The sequence below is a fragment of the Schistocerca piceifrons genome, chromosome 1 (genome assembly GCF_021461385.2).
Source record: "Schistocerca piceifrons isolate TAMUIC-IGC-003096 chromosome 1, iqSchPice1.1, whole genome shotgun sequence".
Lineage (NCBI taxonomy): Eukaryota > Metazoa > Arthropoda > Insecta > Orthoptera > Acrididae > Schistocerca > Schistocerca piceifrons.
Window position 1 is genome coordinate 287,246,907 of NC_060138.1, and position 24,499 is coordinate 287,271,405.

The window sequence follows — 24,499 nt, forward strand, 5'->3', positions numbered from 1 at the left end:
CAGTATGCACTACCAGAGTGTACATTCCTAACAGCGTTGGCAAATTCTCCCACAAGCTTCGGAGAACAAATACTGGATATTCAAGAGAAAATGTAAACGAAAACTTTGCGTTTATGCCTGGACACACCAGATTACTTTCTTTCTCGCAACCCATTTTTTTTTAGCTAAGTAGTAGGCCTATTGTAATGATAACAACCTTCCAGATTTATTTCTCTCTCTAAGAGAATCTTACTTCAGATGTCATAAAAATATCAATTAGTATACAGTGTACATGACATTTAACGGTCATCCCTCCGACTAACTGGAGATTGTACTCTTCAAGTGGAGCAAAATTTCCATTTAATTCATTATTGTCATTCTTTTAAATTTTTAATATTTGGGTTGTATAATAAAATTGAATATTGTCGTTATTTTTTCAAAGTCGCTTAAAAATCCACTTAAATTATACAACACATCAGGCGGTAAATGACATGTTTCGCATTTAATAGACCCCTTGACCTTTATGGTGTTAATTATACACTTCATTTAGGTGAAGCAGATATTAAAGAGTCAAAATTTTGTGTGACCCACAAAAAACTTCAAAAAGGTAAATGTTTCATGTTTATAATATATGCCATATTTTGCCGGCTGGAGTGGCCGTGCGGTTCTAGGCGCTACAGTCTGGAGCCGAGCGACCGCTACGGTCGCAGGTTCGAATCCTGCCTTGGGCATGGATGTGTGTGATGTCCTTAGGTTAGTTAGGTTTAATTAGTTCTAAGTTCTAGGCGATTGATGACCTCAGAAGTTAAGTCGCATAGTGCTCAGAGCCATTTATGCCATATTTTTGTACAACTTTTGTCGTTCGCTTATAAACTTTTAAGGTGGTTGTACACGACTGTCAGACATTTATATTACGCTACTATTCGATTTACCCTCCCGATTGGACAAAAGTGCATTTCATTTGTGCTATTCCGATAGTGGTCGGGTCTATCTGAACAAGGTAAATTACGGGCAGATACACAATTAAATAACATGGAAGGTTATCTGAAAATACGCTATTTTCTATTTAATAATCTTTACCTCTAATAATATAACAAGTTACAATACTAATTTCACAGTAATGGAAAGTAGCCTTTGTGAAAAGTTTCTGTTCTCGTAAATCACCTGCAGTGGGCACAGACAACTGCTTACGACCTCTCGCACCGACACAGTATTCATGATACCAGGTGGTACACTTTTGGCATTTTATCCATTCACGTTTATCTCCATCCGCAACACGTGACCATTCCCCTGACAGAATCCCCATTTCCGTTCCATCGCCTGATCTTCAGAATCCTGATCTTCAGAATCATTTAGGGGCACATCTGAATCGGTGTCTAAAACTTTCCTTTTCATTTTGTTAGCTGTCTTCTTGAATACGTCAACATCAGCTCTCTTACTGGTACCGTCATTACTTTATCCATCACCATTAAATTCAGAAGCTCTCTTTTTTGTTGTTTTTTGCTTCAGTAGGCCATCCTTCTTTGCCCTCACTACAGCAATATTCTCCGGGTGTTCAGTGAGCGAGCGTCTGGTACAGCTCTGGAGGATTTTCCTTCAGCGGGGAAGGAAAGATATTCCGAGCTGAGTCTTCTGGGAAAGCTGTTGACGAATTATCGATTGTTGCATCATTTTTTGTGGTTGTTTCCGTGTTTTCTCTCAAAGCTTCAGAAGGAACAAACCGCCAATCCTCTATCGCATCTGGGTTAAACTTACAGTTAAGCGGAATAATGCAGTTGACATCCACGCTTCGCTGAATATCCCACTTAGATAAACTTTGCCTATTTTGGTGTTGGAGTTTCTTTGGTGCCATTTTGTTGCCATCTCAAAGTAATGTGTTTTGAGGACCTTGAAAACACATCTCTCCAAGGGCTCTAACACATGGGTAGTGTGTGGCGGTAAGCAGGATATTTCTACCTCATTCTCCTGGTAAAATTCAAGGGCTGATAGTGAAGAATGTGACAGATGTCCATCCAAAATAAGAAGTACTTTAACTGACACTCTGTTTTCTTGAAAAAGTTTCAGCCATTTCAAGAATATTTATTCGTTTATCTATCCGCTTTCACTAACGCATGAAATGGGCCCATTGGGCAAGTTAACTGTCAGTTCTGGCTTCTGTGTTTGGCCCTTGAAGATTACAGATGGGTGGTAAATATGCACCCGCTGCGTTGGAACAAGTAATTATCGTAACGTTCTCGCCTTTCCGCGGTATTCAAATAAAGCATCTCCTTGTTTCTTTCTCTGAATGACCTCTGGAGGTCTATTGTTAAGTGGCAACCTTGTTTCATACATATTATACGTATGAGTTGGTTTATCATGCAGGTAGAGATTTGTAAGCAGCTCATTTAAAAGTTCGAAGTGCTGTTTCACGGTCTCACCGCTTAATGCGGCTGCTCGTGCTTGCGAGAGACCCCTTGGTTTTCTCAACGAAAGATTGTTCCTTTAACAGAATATAACACACCAGTCCTTTCCAGCTATGTCTTCTCAGGGGTGTTCGATGTTGTTCTTGACAGCTAGTTTGGGGGCTGTAATACGCATATCTTTCTGTGTCGGTTCAAACACTCCAAATGTATTATTCTGTTGGCAAGACAGGTTCCCAAACCCTTAGGAAATGTGTTTGGATGTCCAATAAGGTCACCACATGCATATTTTTTTGCTAAAAGGTCACTGATACACATAATGATTGATAACGTCTGTACAAACTCGTAAACGGCACTCTATGAGTCCTACTGGCTTCTAACAGTGATGTCCCTTTCATCACTGACTCAACTGTCTCGACCACTCGTCCCATTCGGCTCAGCCCCTTTCCTTCTATGGGTCCTCGTCATCTGAAAAAGATGAAGTTATAATTACAACAATATTACAAAATGGTTCAAATGGCTCTGAGCACTATAGGACTTAACTTCTGAAGTCATCAGTCCCCTAGAACTTAGAACTACTTAAACCTAACTAACCTAAGTACATCACACACATCCACGCCCGAGGCAGGATTCGAACCTGCGACCGTAGCGGTCGCGCGGTGCCAGACTGTAGCGCCTAGTACCGCTCGGCCACACCGGCCGGCAATAATATTACAAATTGGAAAATATTCGGTAAATACACTCTGTTCCGGTGTAACATCAATCGCCGGCACATCGGCCAGGATCGATACAGCAGAGAAGGCTGTGAGACCATGTCACCCCACAGAACGCTGACTAGGACAACACCACGACAGGAGCGGCTTCTGGACGAAGAGAATATAAGCACTGTTTCAGACAGCCTTGGCCGGATTAGAAGAGGGACTAGAAGAGCCGCACTAGAAGGCGAGCCGTGATCCAAATGATTTAGCCGTGACTTGTAATCTCTATTAATTGCTTGCATGGAAATTGTATATAACGAAGGACACTCGTTAGTTGCATGTCGCCAATTGCTAGCGACACCTCATTGTGAAAAGGCAAAGTCTTGTCAATTTAATTTACTATAATAAACTCCATTAATAAGATTTTCTTGAATAGTTGTTTAGCTTTGCGAGAAAACAGCTTCCTAAGCACCCTATATTACACGAATGGCACATTGGCGACGAGTATAAATATGAAGAACTCAGTGCCTGGTGGCCACAGAATTTTCTTTTGTGTTTTGCTGGCGCCTTAATTCTCTCTTGTCTTTACTTTTTGCAGGGGCGTTTACTTGCTTTAACAGCTCTTTTGCTAATCAGCGTTTAAGGTGGGCATTTTCTTTGCTTTTGTACTTATTTTTCTTGCTTGCCTTGTCTGTTTCTTGCATTTGTCTCTTCCAACATGCCCACCCCAGCTTTCCTACACCCTGCTCAGGCGCCACAGCTGCCAGTGTGAGATACAGCACACCTAATGCAGATGTTTCAGTTGCAGACTCAGTAAATATCTGCACTGCTCAACACGGTGCAGCAGCCACTGGTAAACGCTGTGTGCCTGATGGAACAAGCACTACCTACAGCAACACCTATAGCTGTACTGTGTTTTCGCCAGTTTCGTGTACAAGAAGAGGAATGGTTCGGGTGGTTGCAATAGTTTGAAGTGCACGTACTCGCTCACAATGTACCAGGTACTGTGAAAAACCATTACTTTCTCTTAACAATAAGAAGTCCAGTGTTTACACTCCTAAACAAACTTGTCCCTAACGCCACTCCGAGTGAACTGTCGTTTGATCAGGTTGTAGATTCGCTAACCAATATGATCAGCAAGTGAATGTGGTAGCAGCTAGGTATCAATTCTTTAATTGTAAAAAACGGTCAGAACAAACCTATCGCGAGTGGATAACAGATTTTCGGGAAATGACGAGGGAATGCAAATTCAGATGTACTTGTGGAGCTTTGTATTCAGATGTTATGTTGCATGATGCGATCACGTACAATGTCACAGACGTCGAACTCAAAGAACAGATTTTGAAACAGTCCACTCCATCATTTCAGCAAGTAGTGCAATTACTAGGTCAGAACGATTCAGGTGCCCTGTCAGCCGATAAATTTGAGCCGCCAGCAATTTATCGGATTGAGTTCCTTGTTTGCGATCGGCCAATTCGGTGACGGCAGCTTGCGCCCGCCACGTCTAGTAAACAATGCTCCACACCATGTAAGCAGCTCGCTAAACAGGAGCCTACACAGGCAAACACGATTAAGTCTTGTCCTCGTCATTCATGGCATAAACGCCAAGACTGCCCATACCAACAAGCTCGGTGCTACACTTGTGACAGGAAAGACATGTACAATCCATATGTTTGCAATGGAACAAACATAATAATTCTGCCCACTTATAAAAATCTAGTCACAAGGCCCATGTCATTAATCCAGTATTATTCAGAGTCTGCAATGGGCACTGGCAAAACTAGCTAGCGTGGAGTTTCTCCAGTGATACGCCAGTCCAACAAAATTTTTGTTCATTTAGTTCTTTGTGGGAAATGTGGGAAATTTCACTTGGACACGGGTGCCTCTGTTACAGTGATAAGTCGTCACACATATGAATATCAACTGTTAGGCTTCCCATGCCTGTCTAAAACTAGCATGCAACTGATTGCTAATGATGGACAAGACATTCTCGTTCTCGGAAAATATACTTTGCCTGCCATGTATCCCTCGAATACAAGAATAGTAACTCTTACAGCGCTACAACACGCGATTGTGCGAACATATTTGGTCTTGATTCATTTGATATGTTTGGCTTAACATTCTGGACAATGTGTTGTCAGTGTCTGCTAGCAGTGTCTAGTTTCCTAAAAGAAATCCTGGAAATCTTTTCTGAAGGTTTAGGCAAGGCTCATAATTTTGTTGCACTTATTACTCTGAAAGACAATGCACAGCTGAAATTTTGCTAGGCCAGACCTGTTCCCATTGCATTACGGGACAAAGTCGCTTTTGAACTCCAAGAGTTGCAAGATAGCGGTGCTATTGCGCCCATAGAAGCTAGCCAGTGGCCAAGTGCATTGGTTTACTCCCCAAACCTTCAGATCGTATTCGCCTCTGTGTTTACTAATTCTACAGTTAAGCCACAAACTGTAATTGATACTTATCCTTTGCTACGCCCAGAGGATCTCATGGACAGGTTAAGCGTTGGTCGCTACTTTTCAAAAATTGATTTGCGCGACGCGTATCATCAAGTACCGCTCGATGAAGACTCTCAAAAAGCATGTGTAGTGAATACTCATTTGGGCTTATTTAAAAATTTGCGTTTGCCTTTTGACAGTGCTTCCACACCTGCCGTTTTCCAACAGTATTTTTAACAGCTGACTGCTCAAGTGCCAAACTGTTCAAATTATTTGGACGATATTGTCGTAGCAAGTCATACACCTGAAGAACATACTGCAAATTTGCGTCTTTGTTTCGTGTGTTATCTGATGCAGGACTCAAGTGTAGACTGGATAAGTGAGATTTTCTTAAACCTGAGTTGCAGTAGCTTGGTCATGTCATAAACATTCAAGGTATACATCCTCTTCAGTCGCATTTGTTGCCATACGAGATATGCCAGTTCCTCGAAATATCACAGCATTGCAGTCAGTCTTAAGGAAAGTGAACTATTATATTTAGTTCATACCGAATGCTGCCCAAATCGCAGCTCCATTGCAATGCCTGCGTCGCAAGAATTTTCCCTTTGTTTGGACAGATGAGTGTCACGTAGCTTTTCAAAAACTTAAAGATGCATTGCTCAGTGATCGATGATTAGTTCACTTTGATCCTGACAAACCAGTTCTATTACAAGTTGACGCTTCCTCTTTCGGAATCGGTGCAGTGCTTTCGCACAGGATTGGTAATAAAGACAGACCTATTGCTTTCGTATCTAAAGTGTTGTCCAAGGCTCAGTGTAACTATTCACAAATTGAGAAAGAGGCAAGGCTATTTTGTATGCTATCACCAAATTCCAACAGTATTTGCTTGGCAGAAATTTCTACTTAGTAACGGACCACAAGCCTTTCCAGTCCTTGTTTCATCCTATACCCGTACGACCTGCCCAGATGTTGCAAAGATGGGCTTTGTTGTTGTCTCAACACCAGTAAGAGATTGTGTATCGTCCGACAGCTCATCATGGTTGGGACGTGCTACTTGAGTTCAATAATACGACAGGAAGCAGAAGAGCCATAATTACACACAGCTTGTGTTAAACAGTGTTTATTAGCTTGCACAATTTAAATACAATAAAACAGATCAATCTAACACGAGCAATAAAAATTTTTCTTAAATCTCTTCTTGAAATCTGTATAACAAATGCATAAAATATTAAGAAAATTTCTGTTTATGTAAATGCTTAATACAATCAAAACTCGTCAAACTCTGAATCCGCAAGACTGTCCTGTACAAAGACTTCTCGTTTGCAATATAAATTCATATCAAGGTATAACATAAAGGCATAACATAATGCACACAACTAACAATAAGGCAACTTCTAAAACTTGAATGCTCGGCAATGAAGACACTGGGCACGCGAACTTCTGGCTAAGTAATAATTCAGTTGATGCCAGGGCGTTAATTAAATAACAAATAATTAATAAGAACACAGTATCTCGGCATCTAAACATTCCCTGAGAACATATGCAAATGAAACCTTTCTTAATAAGAATTAAACTTCACAGTCACCATACAAGGTAAAAATATGATGAAAATGTCTGATAAGAGAAAACAGAATTAATAAGGCGGAGTCTCCAGCAATCTGATCGGGCACTTATCGCAGCGTAACCCAGTTTTACAAGATGAAATTCATATTCGAGCGAAAGGTGCATCCGCCAGGGCAGCGGAGGAACGAGCTACAAAGCTGACAGAGCTAGGAACAGCAATACACAACTTAAGAACGAGATCGAGACAGAAGGCCAGGAACATGGAGTCCGGTATAAGCAAACACAATTCCACTGGCAACGTCCCATCGTACCGGACGAAATATACTGCGCTCTGTCCAACTGAAACATAAGTCAACTACAACAGCACACTTACGATTGCACATTCAAACTACATAAAGGAATAAAACATAACACTGAAACAGGAAGACTCGTCAACTTTTTTTTAAACTCAACATGTAGGAGTAAACGCTGCAATACACACGTAGTTTCCTGCCGTTATGTAGACAGGAGTGTCACCACCAGCAGTCGACCAATGGTGTAAACGCCTAGAAGATGACCCCTACGTCGGGTTGAAACCGGTTGCTGGTATAATAATAATAATAAAAAATGCGATTAACACTGTTTTTGAATTATTGTTACAGAACATGCCTTACAGCCAGGAGACCACCACATTCATTCTGGCCGGACTCAAGTACTGTCAGCCAAAAACGGTTACCAAGAAAGTTTGTACAGAGAGGCGTATTCAAAACGTGACGTCACACACTGCGCGGAAGTTGAATTTTGCTGAAGCCAGTAGTGAGCCCGGGCGTGAATCGGACATTCAACGAAGCTACGATCCCCCTTGAAACTGTCCACTGCAGATGGGGATGAAACGTCCGGTTTAAGGTGAAACCCATCCGACCACGGCATAATAGCCGGAACATTTTATTAATTCCGAAAATACTGAAATTACACATGTCTAAAATACTTACTGCAGAAACTTGACTGCAGCTATTCAATGATTTACAAACGATTTTTAAAAGAGGAAAAAGCTGTTATACTAGTAACTTTTCTTATTTTCGACTAGATTAGGTGTTAAAAAGTTTCATTTACGATAGACTTTCCAATAAACTTGTGACATTGTGAAATCATGGTGCTTGATATTGTGTACTCCTGTATTCTGCCTGTTACTATGTCAACGAACTGTCCCCTCATCCTCCCTGTGTTACACTTATTAGCCGTAATGATGATTTCATCATCATCAACATCATCATTTTCCTTTCAAGGATTAGGTTGTTGCCGTTTCCGAACTCGCAAACAAAATCATTAACATCTTTTTTGCGATCACCCAATATCTCTTTCCCCGTTCGACTGGGGAATTCTGTGACCTGGCATTCTCATGATATGTCGCCTCCAGTATGCATCTGTGATGGCCTCCTTCGTCATCACCTCCTTGCTGGCAGAGCACCATCTTGAAGCGCGTTTCTGATTTTTTCAGTGCGGCTTTAGTGGTTGTATGCGGGTCATCTTCACTGCAGTCTGTTCGTGCGCCTCCTTCTGCCACTGCGGCGTTTGTGTCATCCCGGCGGTCTGGCCCACGGGCCGCCGCCTGGTTGTGCTCGAGCGGCCCTCCCATCTACCACTTTCACTGGCGATGGGGCAGGACGTCCGCTCGGGAAGGCGGTTCTGCCACCCCGTTCTTCTTCTTCGATGGAGGTGAGGCCGCGGACTTCCTCCGTCTTATTCTCCGTCGTTTCTTCTTCTAGGCATGTTCTGCAGGTGGAGAGAACTGCGTCTTGTCATTGGTGTTGCAGCGGCCTGTGAAGGCCTTGCAGCCGTGCCAGCTGGCCACGTGCGCCCCGCCGCAGCGGAAGCACGTCGGCGCATCTACTCACGACTTTGTGCATGTGCCAGAGCCTTTTACACAAGTCGTTTTTTTGTGGCAATATTTTGCCACATGCCCTCTTGTTGAAACTTAAACACTTAAAGTTCTGTGACTTGGTGTCTGTTCCGCCGTTAGAGGCTCCAGCTTTACGTGGAAGCCCCAGATCTGTTGACCCCGAAGACTTGGTCCGCTATGGGCGTCTTATCATCGCTGGTGTGTTCACATCCAGGCTAAATAGCGACGTTCGTACTGTTTCCGAGGTACACAGCCAGGGGAGTCCTCTAAGGAGGGCCTTGACTGTTTCTTTCATCTCTTTCGACTGGGTCTTCTCTTGTGCCGGTGCTTTGTATGGCTTCAGGATTGGCATGAGCGCCTTGAAGTGATGCATGCAGCTAGGCTGCACTTCCAATAAATCGTCATTATCCAGACCACATTTAGCGGGCCGATCGCGATGGTCTTCAGTTTGCCTTGGATGTCCCACCAACCGTCCCGGCAGCGGATATACACTCCTGGAAATGGAAAAAAGAACACATTGACACCGGTGTGTCAGACCCACCATACTTGCTCCGGACACTGCGAGAGGGCTGTACAAGCAATGATCACACGCACGGCACAGCGGACACACCAGGAACCGCGGTGTTGGCCGTCGAATGGCGCTAGCTGCGCAGCATTTGTGCACCGCCGCCGTCAGTGTCAGCCAGTTTGCCGTGGCATACGGAGCTCCATCGCAGTCTTTAACACTGGTAGCATGCCGCGACAGCGTGGACGTGAACCGTATGTGCAGTTGACGGACTTTGAGCGAGGGCGTATTGTGGGCATGCGGGATGCCGGGTGGACGTACCGCCGAATTGCTCAACACGTGGGGCGTGAGGTCTCCACAGTACATCGATGTTGTCGCCAGTGGTCGGCGGAAGGTGCACGTGCCCGTCGACCTGGGACCGGACCGCAGCGACGCACGGATGCACGCCAAGACCGTAGGATCCTACGCAGTGCCGTAGGGGACCGCACCGCCACTTCCCAGCAAATTAGGGACACTGTTGCTCCTGGGGTATCGGCGAGGACCATTTGCAACCGTCTCCATGAAGCTGCGCTACGGTCTCGCACACCGTTAGGCCGTCTTCCGCTCACGCCCCAACGTCGTGCAGCCCGCCTCCAGTGGTGTCGCGACAGGCGTGAATGGAGGGACGAATGGAGACGTGTCGTCTTCAGCGATGAGAGTCGCTTCTGCCTTGGTGCCAATGATGGTCGTATGTGTGTTTGGCGCCGTGCAGGTGAGCGCCACAATCAGGACTGCATACGACCGAGGCACACAGGGCCAACACCCGGCATCATGGTGTGGGGAGCGATCTCCTACACTGGCCGTACACCACTGGTGATCGTCGAGGGGACACTGAATAGTGCACGGTACATCCAAACCGTCATCGAACCCATCGTTCTACCATTCTTAGACCGGCAAGGGAACTTGCTGTTCCAACAGGACAATGCACGTCCGCATGTATCCCGTGCCACCCAACGTGCTCTAGAAGGTGTAAGTCAACTACCCTGGCCAGCAAGATCTCCGGATCTGTCCCCCATTGAGCATGTTTGGGACTGGATGAAGCGTCGTCTCACGCGGTCTGCACGTCCAGCACGAACGCTGGTGTCGTGGACGGATGGTTCTCCTTCACGTGCTGTGCCTTCTACGTCGTTCAACGAGTTTCCCTCCGCGGTGGTCCCTTCGTTCGACAGGCATCTGATAGTTACGATCGTCTTATTATGGTGCTGCGGTCACGTTACACAATAATTTTGCTTTTGTCGTTTAAACAGCAATTTGACTGCTCGGCCTGTAGAAAGCGGGTAACAATACCGAGCGCTCTGCAACAGCGACCTGCTCGCTACTGCTGGGTCGAGTCCAGTATTCATGCTTGGATTGTGCTGGGTGCCCCGCAATCTGTCCGCTCCGCGCCCGCCAGGCGCGATTCCAATGGTCCTCTCTGGTTGCTGTGTTCCGACTGTCGTGGTCGTTGTCTGAGGTGTGTCCCAGCCGATGTTTAATGTCTGGGGCTCTGTCTCATGGCTATTTTCCCGGCCTACTGTTTCTTGCTGGGCGCTCCGTAACCGGTCCGTGCCCCGTCGGTATTCCGTCCGCGGACTGCGCCCCCGGTTCCTACGGTCCTCGCTGGCCGCTGGTGTTCCTTCGACCATAGATACTAGTAGACTGGCCTTACTGTGCAGAAGCTATAGAGCTGGTGTGGCTCCAACATAAACCATGTGACTGTTGGCAAAACGGGGCGGGATTTCAAATCAGCGGTCTGCCATCCTATGTTTGTATCGTATTTTACCCACATTTTTCAATTGACTGACAAACGCTTCCAACGAAAATTACTTTTTTATTTGCGAAAAATTATGTCAGAACTACATTTGACCTGGATTTGTTCACAAATACTTCGAACGCCCCTCTGGTGGGCAGCGGGGCGAAATTACTATAAACTATCAATTAAAGTAAAATGTCGTTAAAATTCTTTTAAACAGTAAGAGTGGGCTCGTGTCAAAACTTTAAACATTAGATTCATCGCGTTTTGAGCTCTATTCACTTATAAAAGAAAATGGGATATGGGAATTATGTCAACTATAGGTGCCAAAATTGTCGACTTTAGGAGCAGGTCCATTTTAGAGTATCAATTTTAGGTGCACTTCAAAGGTTCAGTTCCTACTATTTTTACAAAAGTTTAAACTATCAGTTTAAAAAAATGATATTTTAGATGAAAGGTGAGACTTTGAAGTTTCAGAAAATAATTTTGGAGCCTACATTTATTTAATAGTATTAGAAGGTAGAAAAAAATTCTCTTCATGTGTCGACTATAGGTGCTCTTACCTTATTATAATCTCACTTGTATATACAAAAAGCCGTGTATGTGCAGACGGCTTAAAGTTTTTTCCGTTTCAGGGCCTGTATCCAAAGCTGCCTTCGGTTTTCATCCTTAGAGAACCTAAGAGTAAGAACGAAAAGCAGTTATACTTGCTTCTGTATCCGAATTATCACAGATACTTTCCAAAATGTTATATGAGTCTGACTTTACAGGCATCACTTTCAACACTTTAATTTACGTGATACTCTATTTCAAGTGTAAAAAACATATAAAAGTCACTTCAGCAGATTTCAATAAACGCATCTCCACTATCATAGAAACACTTACACGTGAAATGTAATGTCATTTCCCCCACAAAACGTTGAGTACAGCCATAAGCGCAGCACGAAACAACCATGTTTTGCCAACATTCACGTGACTTTACCCCAGAGATGCTGGAGCCACGAAATTGACGTCAGGGCCAGTCTATTATATTTATGGTCGAAGTGGTGTTCCGACTGCCATTCGCGCTCGGCTCAGCCGTCCTCTGGGGTTGTACTCGTCATCTTACGTGTGTTAAATCGCACTTTTAGTGTCTGGGGCTCTGTCTCATGGCTGTTTTTTTGGTTCTGCACTTCTGCTTCCTGCGAAATTTTAAAGTGTCCTAGTTCAGTTTTCAGAATCTGAAGAGCCGGATCACAGGCAGCGCTGAGCTGGTATCCAGTATCACTGTTGATGAGAATATCCGTGACCTTCATCTCGATGGATTCTTTTATCACACTGTCCCAGTAATCTGAGGTCTTTGTGTCACTGTCATTCATCGAGTGATCATGTTCTAGACAGTGTTCCGCTATGGCTGATTTTGTTATCAGTCTCAGTCTGGTGTGCCTCTGGTGTTCTTTACATCTGATGTCCACCATCCTGATGATCTGGCCGATGTATGACATTCCACACTGGCATGGGATGAGTTACGCCGTCAAAATATCATGCGAGAACGATGCGAACATCCGACAGAGATTCCGGCTGTTCAACATGTCAACTGATCGCCGAAAAACCTGAGAAATTACATCTTCTTTTCTAATTATGTCTCTTCCTACGCTGCCCTTCGTCTTCCTTCGGAATCTCATGTCTGCTGTTTGAATTTTAATTTCCTATTTCTTTTTATATTATTTACTTTTTACTCTGGTAACCCAGCTTTCGCTTCCATAGGATAACAAGGGAACCTCCATCACTTTACAGAATTTCATGATGGTCTCTTTTTGCACTTCACAGCCCAATGTTCCACTAGTTGTATCACGGACAGAGTATCAGGCAGGTCGCGATACCTAGAGATTGCAGCTCCATCACGCGGAGCTTGTAATGCAAAAATGGTTCAAATGGCTCTGAGCACTATGGGACTTCTCAGGTCATCAGTCCCATAGAACTTAGAACTACTTAAACCTAACTAACCTAAGGACATCACAAACATCCATGCCCGAGGTAGGATTCAAACCTGAGACCGTAGCGGACTCGCGGTTCCAGACTGAAGTGCCTAGAATCGCTCGGCCACACTGGCCCGCGCTTGTAATGCAGCCAGCTGGTTATAAAATTACTGGCAAACTCACAAGCAGTCTCGGTTACAGGACATGATATTTTAAGGTCGACAGTAGTCGAAAATAATAGAAATTGCTAGTATTACAGTTTAACACGAGTTTAAGATTTTACTGAATCAATGGAAATGTATATCCCTCCAAACAAACTGTTCGCCTACGCCAACAAATATGGTGTGATTCAATCGGTGTCTGCCAGACGTGGAATTCGACAGTGCCCACCAGCAGTTCAGGCTTTCTCCGTCGGTGATTCTGTTAGGAGAACAGGTCCAGGTGAGCGCAAGTGAGCAGACGCCGATAGCGGGTGGGATGACACGGCGATGAGTGTGCAGCCGAGGCAGCCGCCGGCGTTCATTACTTTCCACAGTAGCCTGACCTTTAGTCGAGAAAGCCGTCACTTTCCGGCGCAGGAGAGGCGCAGAAAAATGGTTCCGTTAATGACGATCAGCTGCGGCTGGCGTTGCAGGGGCCCTATTAGAGGCAGCGGGCGCACCTCTCTCCAACCTCGGCCCCCTCCCCACCCTCTGTCTCTCTCTCTCTCTGTTCCCTTTCGGAAGCGCAGCTACGACGACCCCAATGAGCAACTGCCGCGGCCGTTGACTCACTGTTCTGCGGTGACACAGTTGCACTCCAGGGAGACGCACTGAGCTCTCCGAAAAAACACTAGCTCATTACAAATAACTGGGCATTAACATGGCTATATTCCCATTTCAACAACCCGAGGTTCAAGATCACTTCTTGTCCGTGTTTACTTTGATGTGGAAAAGTAAAAGCAAACGCAATTTTCTTATTTTTCACCCACGCACGTTTCAGTTAAGTGTCATCACTTCTTAATAGCAGTTGAACATTTCGTAAATACAGATACACGACAAACGTGAAGCACAAAAATCGCAGATGGAAATTTGTACCAAACAAGCTGTATTTCAGGCGACAGGCAGTTACACGCACGTCAGTATTTGCTACTAAGAACCCACGGAATTCACTGATGATGGTGAAATCACTCCTGTACATGCACTGCCGAACAAAGAAGAAAATTCCGTTTGCTTAATGCAGAATCCGTTTCCAATACAATTCTTATTCAGTACGACTCACGATACATCTTATCACCATTCCGAAGGTTATAGGGTTAAAGTTGGCATTTGACTACATATCCCATCTAGAATAAGCAGGGCAATAGTAGAAGTATCCGTTATATTCGTCAGGACAATTTCACCAACCGATATGACGGAAATTCCCAAGAATCTTGTCCAACGATAAGTCATTTCCACATAGTTCAGGTCGGTTATTCATCATAACGATGTGTAATATTCGCGATCATGATTATCCAGCATTTTTTTGTCAACGTCGCGTGATTTTCTGGTGCTATGTGGAGCATCCTTTGTTCCGGGGTAGCGACCTTTAGGTCTTGAGTCCGTGCCAGGACCCACGGCGTGAAGATGAATGATGATATTTGCATCAAGGTTCTGCCTTCCTTCTATCCGCGAGTCTCATATTCATTTATTGTTTGGCGTAGATTCAATTGGGATTTTCTTTGTGTGACTCATAAATTCTTGCCACCGACGATCGCGCACTCTGTGAATTAGAGCTAGTTCAGTTTAACCATGATAACTGCAAAGATATTTATCCCTGAATTTTATGAGTCTTCGTACATCTGTCTAAACTGAATTTTGAGGACGTGGCTGATAGATTTTGGTCACATGCGAGCACGTGTTCATGTCATTTTAACCGTAATTTTACTCAGATTTGAAGCTCCTTTTGCGTTTTTCAGCGTTTGCGATTTAAAATCTAGGCTGGTTTGAAAATCTACCTAATAGAGACACCATTTATTTCTTTTTTATTTATTTTATTTAGTCACATTTTAACCATTATAAGCGCACAAATTGTTTAATGCTGATTGATTTTTGCTCATCCACGACCTTTCGACCTACTGACTGCGTCTTCAATACTAACTGTAGCACATAATAAAAGAAGAATTAGTAAGCAAAATAGTTACCCGCATGTATGGACATTTTCTGGCCATTGTTGGATTCTACATTTTTGTATCGTTATACAGCATGTCCCACGAGCAATGGTCAATATTCAGGGATATGACTGGAAAGTATGGATGTATGTCCTACTCTGAGCGGTTTCCGTGATAGAACATAATCATTGTACATTGCTATTTATGTAACTGATGGCCTTACGCTCAACTAATTTGAATAATACTTAAGAAATAGGATGAAAAAGTTCTCCTAAGTAACTCAAACAATACTGGAAAGGCACAGAATTTTAGTGACTAAATAGAAATCACAAAGAGAGGTCCACAGGGTTCAATTTTCGGCCCACTCTTATTTCTATGCTGAAATACATCCTGGGCAAAGAGGTTGAAAGCACTGAGGTAGGTTAGACTAAAATAAAACGTCAAGGAATTTGGGTGGATAAGACACATGCGTGCGCGCCACTAGCCCGAAAACGAACACACAATAGTTTCCAAAAGTTAAGCATCATCACGAAAGTAGAAAAGCTGAGCAATCGTCCAACAATGTTTATTTATGTAAAATACTTGTTCTCTCTATACAACAGTATTTATCTACGTACCATACTTGTTCTCTCTGTATAAGAAAGGAGTGCTCCGTGCTGTGCATAGTGACGTAACTGAAAGGTAAAAACAAACAGTGCAGTAGACCACTCATGTCTCAGTCTTCCTTGTGTGTTAATAGTGAGCGGAGTGCAGTCTCTTGGTAAGATTGATACTGTGATGCAACAAAGATGCCTTTTGGATCCTGTTATGCAGGATGGACTACATGGTAGCCTAGAAGCAAACCAGACACAGACCGAAGTCTCAGTATCCTTGGAGGTGCCACAAAACGTAATTTCGAGGCTTTGGATACGTTTCGAAACACAGGAGATGTTCATCGTATTTCAGAGCAAGAATAGTCACCCCATAGCATGGCTGATATCCGGCAGTATCTGCTCACAGCATTCGGAGTACACCTACAAGACAACTGTTTGCATTGCTTGCATCTGCCTCAGGAGTTGCTGTTTCCCGATAAACTATGTATTTGAGGCTCAGAACAGCAATACTTTTGACCACAGAGATGAGCCCGTGAATTGTGGAGTCTGCAACGTCAAAATGAGGACGACTTCTGCTTTATTCTGAAAAATGAATGCCGTTGCACGTTAGTCTGGGGAGGTTCAGGTAGCCGATACTACCCGACGAACATCATGGAGTTGATGGCGTCATAGTGTGGATAGGCCTCATGTTGAGTGGTTGTACGGAGCAGCACATCTTCGTTGGTGGTCGGAGGACTAGTGTAAACGCTCAGTGGAGAGATGAGGTACAGCTACCACGTATTCGCCTTCTCAGAGGTGCTGTTGCTACAGACTTCGTCTTTATGGACGATATCGCCCGACCGAATAGAGCTGCTCTAGTGTATGAGTTTCTTCAAGGTGAAGATATCCGTGACATGGAATATTCAGCGATGTCCCCGGATCTAAATCCTATAGAATGTGCCTGGGACGTTACAGGGAGGCAGTTGCATCCCGTCAGCCCCCATCAAGGACACTTTCAAACCTCCGTACCGATCTTTCTGAGGAATGGGTTCGATTGCCAACAGAGCTCTGAACCATGTCGTAGAGAGCATGCCACGTCACTGTGCAGAATGTGTGGATCTTATTGGTAAGCATATCTTCTATTAACAGCTTCTTTTGTTGCGGAAGACATTTCCCAGTTGTGTAGTTTTCTTACAAATATTTACCTTAGCTTATCGGATACCATGTTTTGAGCGCTATGGTTTGTCAAATGTCTTGTGATCGAGCTGTAGCTTCTTTAGTAATCCTTCCGACTTTGGGCATCAGTACACATTAAATGTGTATTGTCCCAGAAATCATTCGGAATAGCGCATATATCCATATGAAGTTTTTTGCTTCAAATGAGCGTTTATATCATGTCATGATTATTGAACACGGGGCTCACTAGCGCATTTCTCCCTATTGCTCCCCGACTATCCCTAATATTAAAAACATTCAAAAGCCAGGATTCCATGAATATTTCTTTATTTTAAAATAACCGGTTTCGACAGATTTTGCTGTCATCATCAGGTCCTAAAACGTCTTTCGTTATGAAACGTGTTCATTTTAACCTCGACTTCATTCCGAGTTGTCATGTAGATAAAAAAACAGCACATTGTAAAAGGTTTGTCATAACTAAAATATCTGAAACCATAAAGCACGTTGTTCAAATGCCCATATCCATCTCTTTAACGCTCAGAGACGATTGTTGCATCATAAAAACACAGCACACAAAAGCAGCACATCTGTTTACATAAGCTGGACATATTCTTAACACTGAAAATCTTATTCCCGATGTGTATGGTATTTTAGCTTGTTGATGAAGACCCTATGCCAAGTAAAAGGTGTTTGTGAAGTAGTGAGGGGAGCACAATATACAATATATCAATATTATAATCAGGTAATTTGCTATTTCTTCCTTGTCCACATCATTTAATCGAGCCATGAAAGAGAACAGTAATGAACTTGGTCTGTATAGGAACTGACAAGTATAAGAAGAACTGAACCTTCACCTGATATTTAGTGTTTACACCGTACACGACGCCATCTTCTAGTCCAGCCTGTAGGCTTATCGTGAATTCTATGAAGTCTTTGAAGCCAACTATCCGTTGCGCCACAGACAGCTTCGTTCAATCACTTTCTTGGCTCTCGCGTGCCAAATATTGCATCATCTTGTCGCACAGCTTAGCAGCTATCGAGGAGCGCAAGCGTGGGGAACGTCTGGCTACAATAGCGTCGAATAGCCAGCACATTCATCTGACAAATGTTCATGAGATTGACGTTCCGTATCAGAAAAGAGCTCACGCACGAGAGAAGTTTGTCAACTTGTACGTCTGAAGATTTCTCTCCATTAAGAACAACACGCTGTGTTCTATTTTCTAGGAACACTTGATGGAAGAGATAAAACCGAAGAACTGAACTCATCTATTGATATTTTTTTATCGAGATGATTGTAATACGGTTCCCTCTTCCAACCATCGCACGAATGCTGAAACGATATTTATTAATGGAGTAGAAAGGAGTCTCAAATTTCTCAGTAGAGGAACAATTCCTGTGAGGTTCGACGGAGATCATGGGAAAGACCTCGAACCTCTTCTAGAAGCAGTTTATCGTTGGTCGCTGAAGCAACTTAGGAAACGAAGTGATTCGGGAAAAGGGCATATCATTTCTGTTTTCAGGAAGGATTGTCAAACAGATCGTCATAATTACAGGTCTACGGGTTGTTTGAAAATGAATTGGTCCATATTATGAGAGGTGTTAGCATGGACAAAACAAGGAAAAAAGTCTGGCAAACATCGGCTCTAAAACACTTACCTTAAGAGATTTGAGCATTTGTTCATTTTCGTCATGATGAAACACATATTTTCTACTGTAAGCTCTTTGTTGCTACAAACGATCCACATAATGCAGAAACCAAATGAGGAAACATTCCTCTGTTATTGTCCATGGATTCAGCATGCAGTAAAGATCTGTTTGTGCTGTTACTGTAAGCCGTACACATGAGTTCTGGATAACGCGTACATTAGTTCTAGTGGAATCAGGTTGTGTTATGATAAGTCTGTTAAATGACACTCGCACAGACACATTAACTGTTTACAGATAATTAAGTGAACAGCTCCATAGTCAATCACTCAGCTTACCAATACAGTGGAAGCCTATTATTCAATACGGGAAACGGCAAATACTGTCTTCTGTTATGGTTAGGTTATAACCAACAGTGGTTGTTTGATTCACACCTACAACTGGGATCGCAATTATGGGGCTCCCATCTTCGGAGTCCACGTGTTGGCCACCGAGGGGCTCTGCGATGAGTTTGACATTATTTCCCCTTACTGGTGTAAACTCCTTCTATTTCCTTTCCTCTCTGTCTCTCTTGGACAAATCTAATGGGATTAGGTTTCAAGGTCTGAAGGTATCTTTCTCTTCTTCTCCTTAACTCAGACTTTCAAAGCTTCTGCCTTGTAGAATAGGGTGTTGGTTTACCAAAGGCTAAGGGAAGAAACCCCTGAAGCAGAAATCAGACCATCCTGCTGCCTTGCGCGATTAGTGGTACGGGAGCACCAAAAAAACTTGAAAATAAAGGCTGGTGGGCAAGTCGGGTTCCTAAGCTGCGCTAAAAGCAGCCAGTCTAGGAAAAGGAAAATGTTGAAATCAAACCCACCGATACTCAGGCCAGTGACCTACTGAAGGTGTAATTTCGCTTCTCAGAGTACCAGTACTGTGCCTTGAAAAGGACGAACTACATACATGACGACCATGGCTATAAACTAGTGTAAGACATGGAAAAACAAGAATATTCTGAGAATAGGAACGTGAAACATAAAATCCTTTAATAAAAAGGACTAAGAGCTTATAGAAGGATTGAAACATCATGAAATCTCAATACGTAGTATCCAAGAGACGAAAAAGGAAGAAAAAGGGAGAAAGAATATGACCAGCACCTACTCATTTATAGTGTAAGTGAGAGGGAGACAAGATCCAAAGCAGGAGTAGGGAAACTTAGCCGCAAGACATACAAAAATTTTGTTGAAGAGTGCCGATACGTATCTGAGAGAATAGTTTTACTAAAACTGAAACTGCCTCATCACAGATTGAACATTGCCTCCCTTTAGAATCCAAAGGCCTTTAAACCTAGAACAGAATGAGAGACCTTCTGAAAGCAGTTACAATAAGATATCTTCAAACGAACTTACAGTCATTAATGCTCTTATTGGAAATGGTGTCATTCCTGGAGTTAAAAAATTGTTCAATGAAAACTTTCTAAATGGTAATTGTGAGATAATGGTCAGCGTAAGATCAGGCAACGAACTGAGAATAAATAATACCGTCTATGACAGCAAAGAGTAGTATAAATACACTTTTCACAACACAAGAGGTCATAAATCTACAACACATAAGGTAGATACAAAGAGAAAGATCCATTCTCAGTCAATATTAGATGCTAGGACTTTAAACTCTGCCAACATAGGGAATGACCACAGACTCCTCATGATAACAATCAGATTGCATGTAGAAGGGATCGATACTTGTAAAGGAACAATGTTAAAAGAAGAATAATTTAATAGAGATTCATTATGGAATGAGTCTACAAACATTTTATATCACAAAATACAAATTCATTAATGCAGACGATGAAGTATATGATGGTTGCCAGAAAATCAAAGAAAGTATTAAAGTAGCGGCTCAAAAAAGGGACAAATTTGTAATATGATACGACAAACAGAAAAAGAACTGAATGAAATTTTGAAAATGAACGGCATAAATGAGGAATCATTATCAGATTTGTATAAAGGTAAAAATCACCAGAAACAAAAAGAGATCAGATATCAGTATACAACTAAATGATGATGTAACTGTTTCACATGCAGCGGTAGACGAAGCTGTAAGTCTGTTAAAAAATAAAAAGTCTCCAGGGGAAGGATTTCCAACGAATTACTGAAGTATGGGGCATATCCACTAACTGAACAATTAATCAAGTTGGATAATAGTGCTAAAGCTGTTAGTAAAATTCCTGATAAATGGAGAATTGGTTTTACAGTTCTTGTGTACAAAAAAGGAGATAAGAAAAACCCATCGAATGACAGAGGGATAAATCTACTAAGTTCTCAAACTCAAAACAAATATAATAGGAAAACAAAAACATTACAAGCCTTGCATAGTAGCAGTGTGGTTTTAGGTCCGGCAGGTAATGCACAAATGCAGTATTCAATCTTGGACAGGTTGTAGAGAAGTCCACTGAATACAGCAGACCAGATTGTCTTTGTTTTATTGATTTACAGAAGTCTTTTGACAGGTTTTTAACATGCTCTACAATTGCCCCTTCGAACAATAAAAACAACTGAATACTTTATTCCAACAGCCACATCCAGGCATAAATTGGTTGCAGGTTAACTAGCTGTAGTTTTTAGTGAAACTGGACAAAATGACTCTGAGTCCACTATTTTTTAGCGAGGTAATAAAAAAGGTATTGGCTGGTAGTGGTTATAGATGGCGGATGAAGAAATAAAAATCATTTTTTGTTCTGATGATACAGTTCTGCTTGAAAACGGTGAAGATAACCTGCAGCCAAAAGCTTAAATAGGGTCGTGTCCAGGGTATTTGAATAATACTACTTGAAAAAAAAAGCGTGTGCACTGACGAGGAAACAATCGCAACACCAAGGAGTTGTGGAACATAAACAAAAGTTGGTAGACGTGTTCCTACAACTGAAAGCTGGTGTCTATTAAAATTTAAAGTTTGCATCATCGGAGTGGAGCTAGTGCCGCCACTATGTGGATGCAAATCAGGTTTGCTTTAGCTACATGCTATATCGGTCGTGAGAGTTACTTTTGAATATGGAAGTCAAGAATGCCTGTAAGGCGACAAAGATGTCATTATCAACACGTCATGGAATGTAAACGAGGTCGTGTACAGGGCTGCGACAGGCTGGACGTTCTTTCTGCGATACTGCAGAAAGACTTGGCAAGAATATCGAGACGGAAGATCATTGTGTTCGTCTTATGGCTCTGGTGCATCGTACTGCATCTGCAGCAGCAATTTGACCAGGATTTGGCACTACAGTGACACAACGAACAGTTACAAATTGGTTACTTCGAGGACAAATTGTGACTTCAGTGGTGTCAAGCGAGAGCTCATTGGAGGGCAGGGTGGGGGTCTGCTGTGTTTTGTGATGAAAGTTGTTTCTGCTTCGGTGCCCGTGATGGCCATGTGTTGGTAAGAAGAAGACCAGTTGAAGGGTAACCCGCCTGTCTGTGTGATAGACAAACTAGATCTACATTTTTATTTATTTATTTATTTATTTATTTATTGTTCCGTGGGACCACATTTAGGAGAAGTCTCCATGGTCATGGAACGAGTCAATACATGAAATTATAACACGATTGTAGAAACACATAAAATGAAACAAGTCGTTAGTTTAAATAAAGAAAATCAAGAATGTAACACTGGAATTTGCTTAATTTTTTATCTCTTCCAGGAGCTCCTCGACAGAATAGAAGGAGTGAGCCATGAGGAAACTCTTCAGTTTAGACTTAAAAGTGTTTGGGCTACTGCTAAGATTTTTGAGTTCTTGTGGTAGCTTATTGAAAATGGATGCAGCAGAATACTGCACTCCTTTCTGCACAAGAGTCAAGGAAGTGCATTCCACATGCAGATTTGATTTCTGCCTAGTATTAACTGAGTGAAAGCTGCTAACTCTTGGGAATAAGCTAATATTGCTAACAACAAACGACATTAAAGAAAATACATACTGTGAGGGCAATGTCAAAATTCCCAGACTATTGAATAGGGGTCGACAAGAGGTTTTCGAACTTACACCATACATAGCTCGAACAGCCCGTTTTTGAGCCAAAAATACCCTTTTTGAATCAGAAGAATTACCCCAAAAAATAATACCATATGACATAAGCGTATGAAAATATGCGAAGTATACTACTTTTCGTGTTGAAATGTCACTTATTTCAGATACTGTTCTAATGGTAAATAAAGCGGTATTTAGTTTCTGAACAAGATCCTGAACATGGGCTTTCCACAACAGCTTACTATCTATCCGTACGCCTAGGAACTTGAACTGTTCCGTCTCGCTTATAACATGCCCATTCTGTCTGATTAAAATGTCAGTTCTTGTTGAATTGTGGGTTAGAAACTGTAAAAACTGAGTCTTACTGTGATTTAGCATCAAATTATTTTCCACAAGCCACGAACTTACTTCATGAACTACATTATTTGATAATGTTTCAATATTACACACAAGATCCTTCACTACCAAGGTGGTGTCATCAGCAAACAGAAATATTTTTGAATCACCTGTAATACTAGAAGGCATATCATTTACATAAATAAGGAACAGCAGTGGCCCCAGCACCGACCCTTGGGGAACGCCCCATTTAACAGTGCCCCATTGGGACTGAACATCATTACCACTCTCAATATTGCGGAGGATTACCTTCTGCTTTCTGTTCTTAAAGTAGGAGGCGAACCAATTGTAAGCTACTCCCCTTACTCCATAATGTTCCAACTTCTGCAGTAATATTTTGTGGTCAACACAGTCAAAAGCCTTCGTTAGATCAAAGAAAACACCTAACGTTCTCAACCTTTTATTTAATCCGTCCAAAACCTCACAGAGAAAAGAGAATATAGCATTTTCAGTTGTTAAGCCATTTCTAAAACCAAACTGTACATTTGACAGCAAATTATGTGAATTTAAATGCTGCAGTAACCTTGTATATACAAGCCTCTCGATAACTTTAGCAAACACCGATGGCATAGAAATAGGTCTATAATTGTCAACATTATCCCTGTCTCCCTTTTTATAAAGTGGCTTCACTACCGAGTACTTTAATCGGTCAGGAAACCGACCACTGCTAAAGGAAAAGTTACAGATATGGCTAAGTACTGAGCTAATATACGTGGAACAATACTTCAGTATTCTGCTAGATACCCCGTCATATCCATGAGAGTTCTTGGTCTTTAGTGATTTAATTATTAACTCAATCTCCCTCTTGTCAGTATCATGGAGGAGCATTTCAGGTAACAGTCTCGGAACACTTTTTTCTAAGAGCGCTATATGATTCCCTGTTGGGACTAGGTTTCTATTTAGTTCACCTGCTATATTCAGAAAGTGATTATTAAGTACTGTACATATATGCGACTTATCAGCAACACGGACATCCCCACTACGCACTGATTCTATATCCTCGACCTGTCTCTGCAGACCAGCCACTTCCTTTACGACTGACCATATGGTTTTAATTTTATCCTGAGACTTAGCTATTCTATCTGCATACCACATACTTTTTGCCTTCCTAATAACTTTTTTAAGCACCAATAACTTTTTTAAGCATCTGAAGTTATTGTCTGGAGTGCCGTTTCGTGTGACAGTAGGAGCACTCTCGAGGTTATCACACGCACCAAAACTGCAAATTTCTACGTCAGTTTGGTGATTCAATCTGTTGTGGAGCCATTGATGAACAGCATTCCAGGGGGTGTTTTCAAACAGGGCCATACTCGCCCACGTACCGCTGTTGTAACATAATATGACAAGCGGGGATCGACATGTTGCCTTCGCCTGCTCGATCACCATATATGCCTCCAAA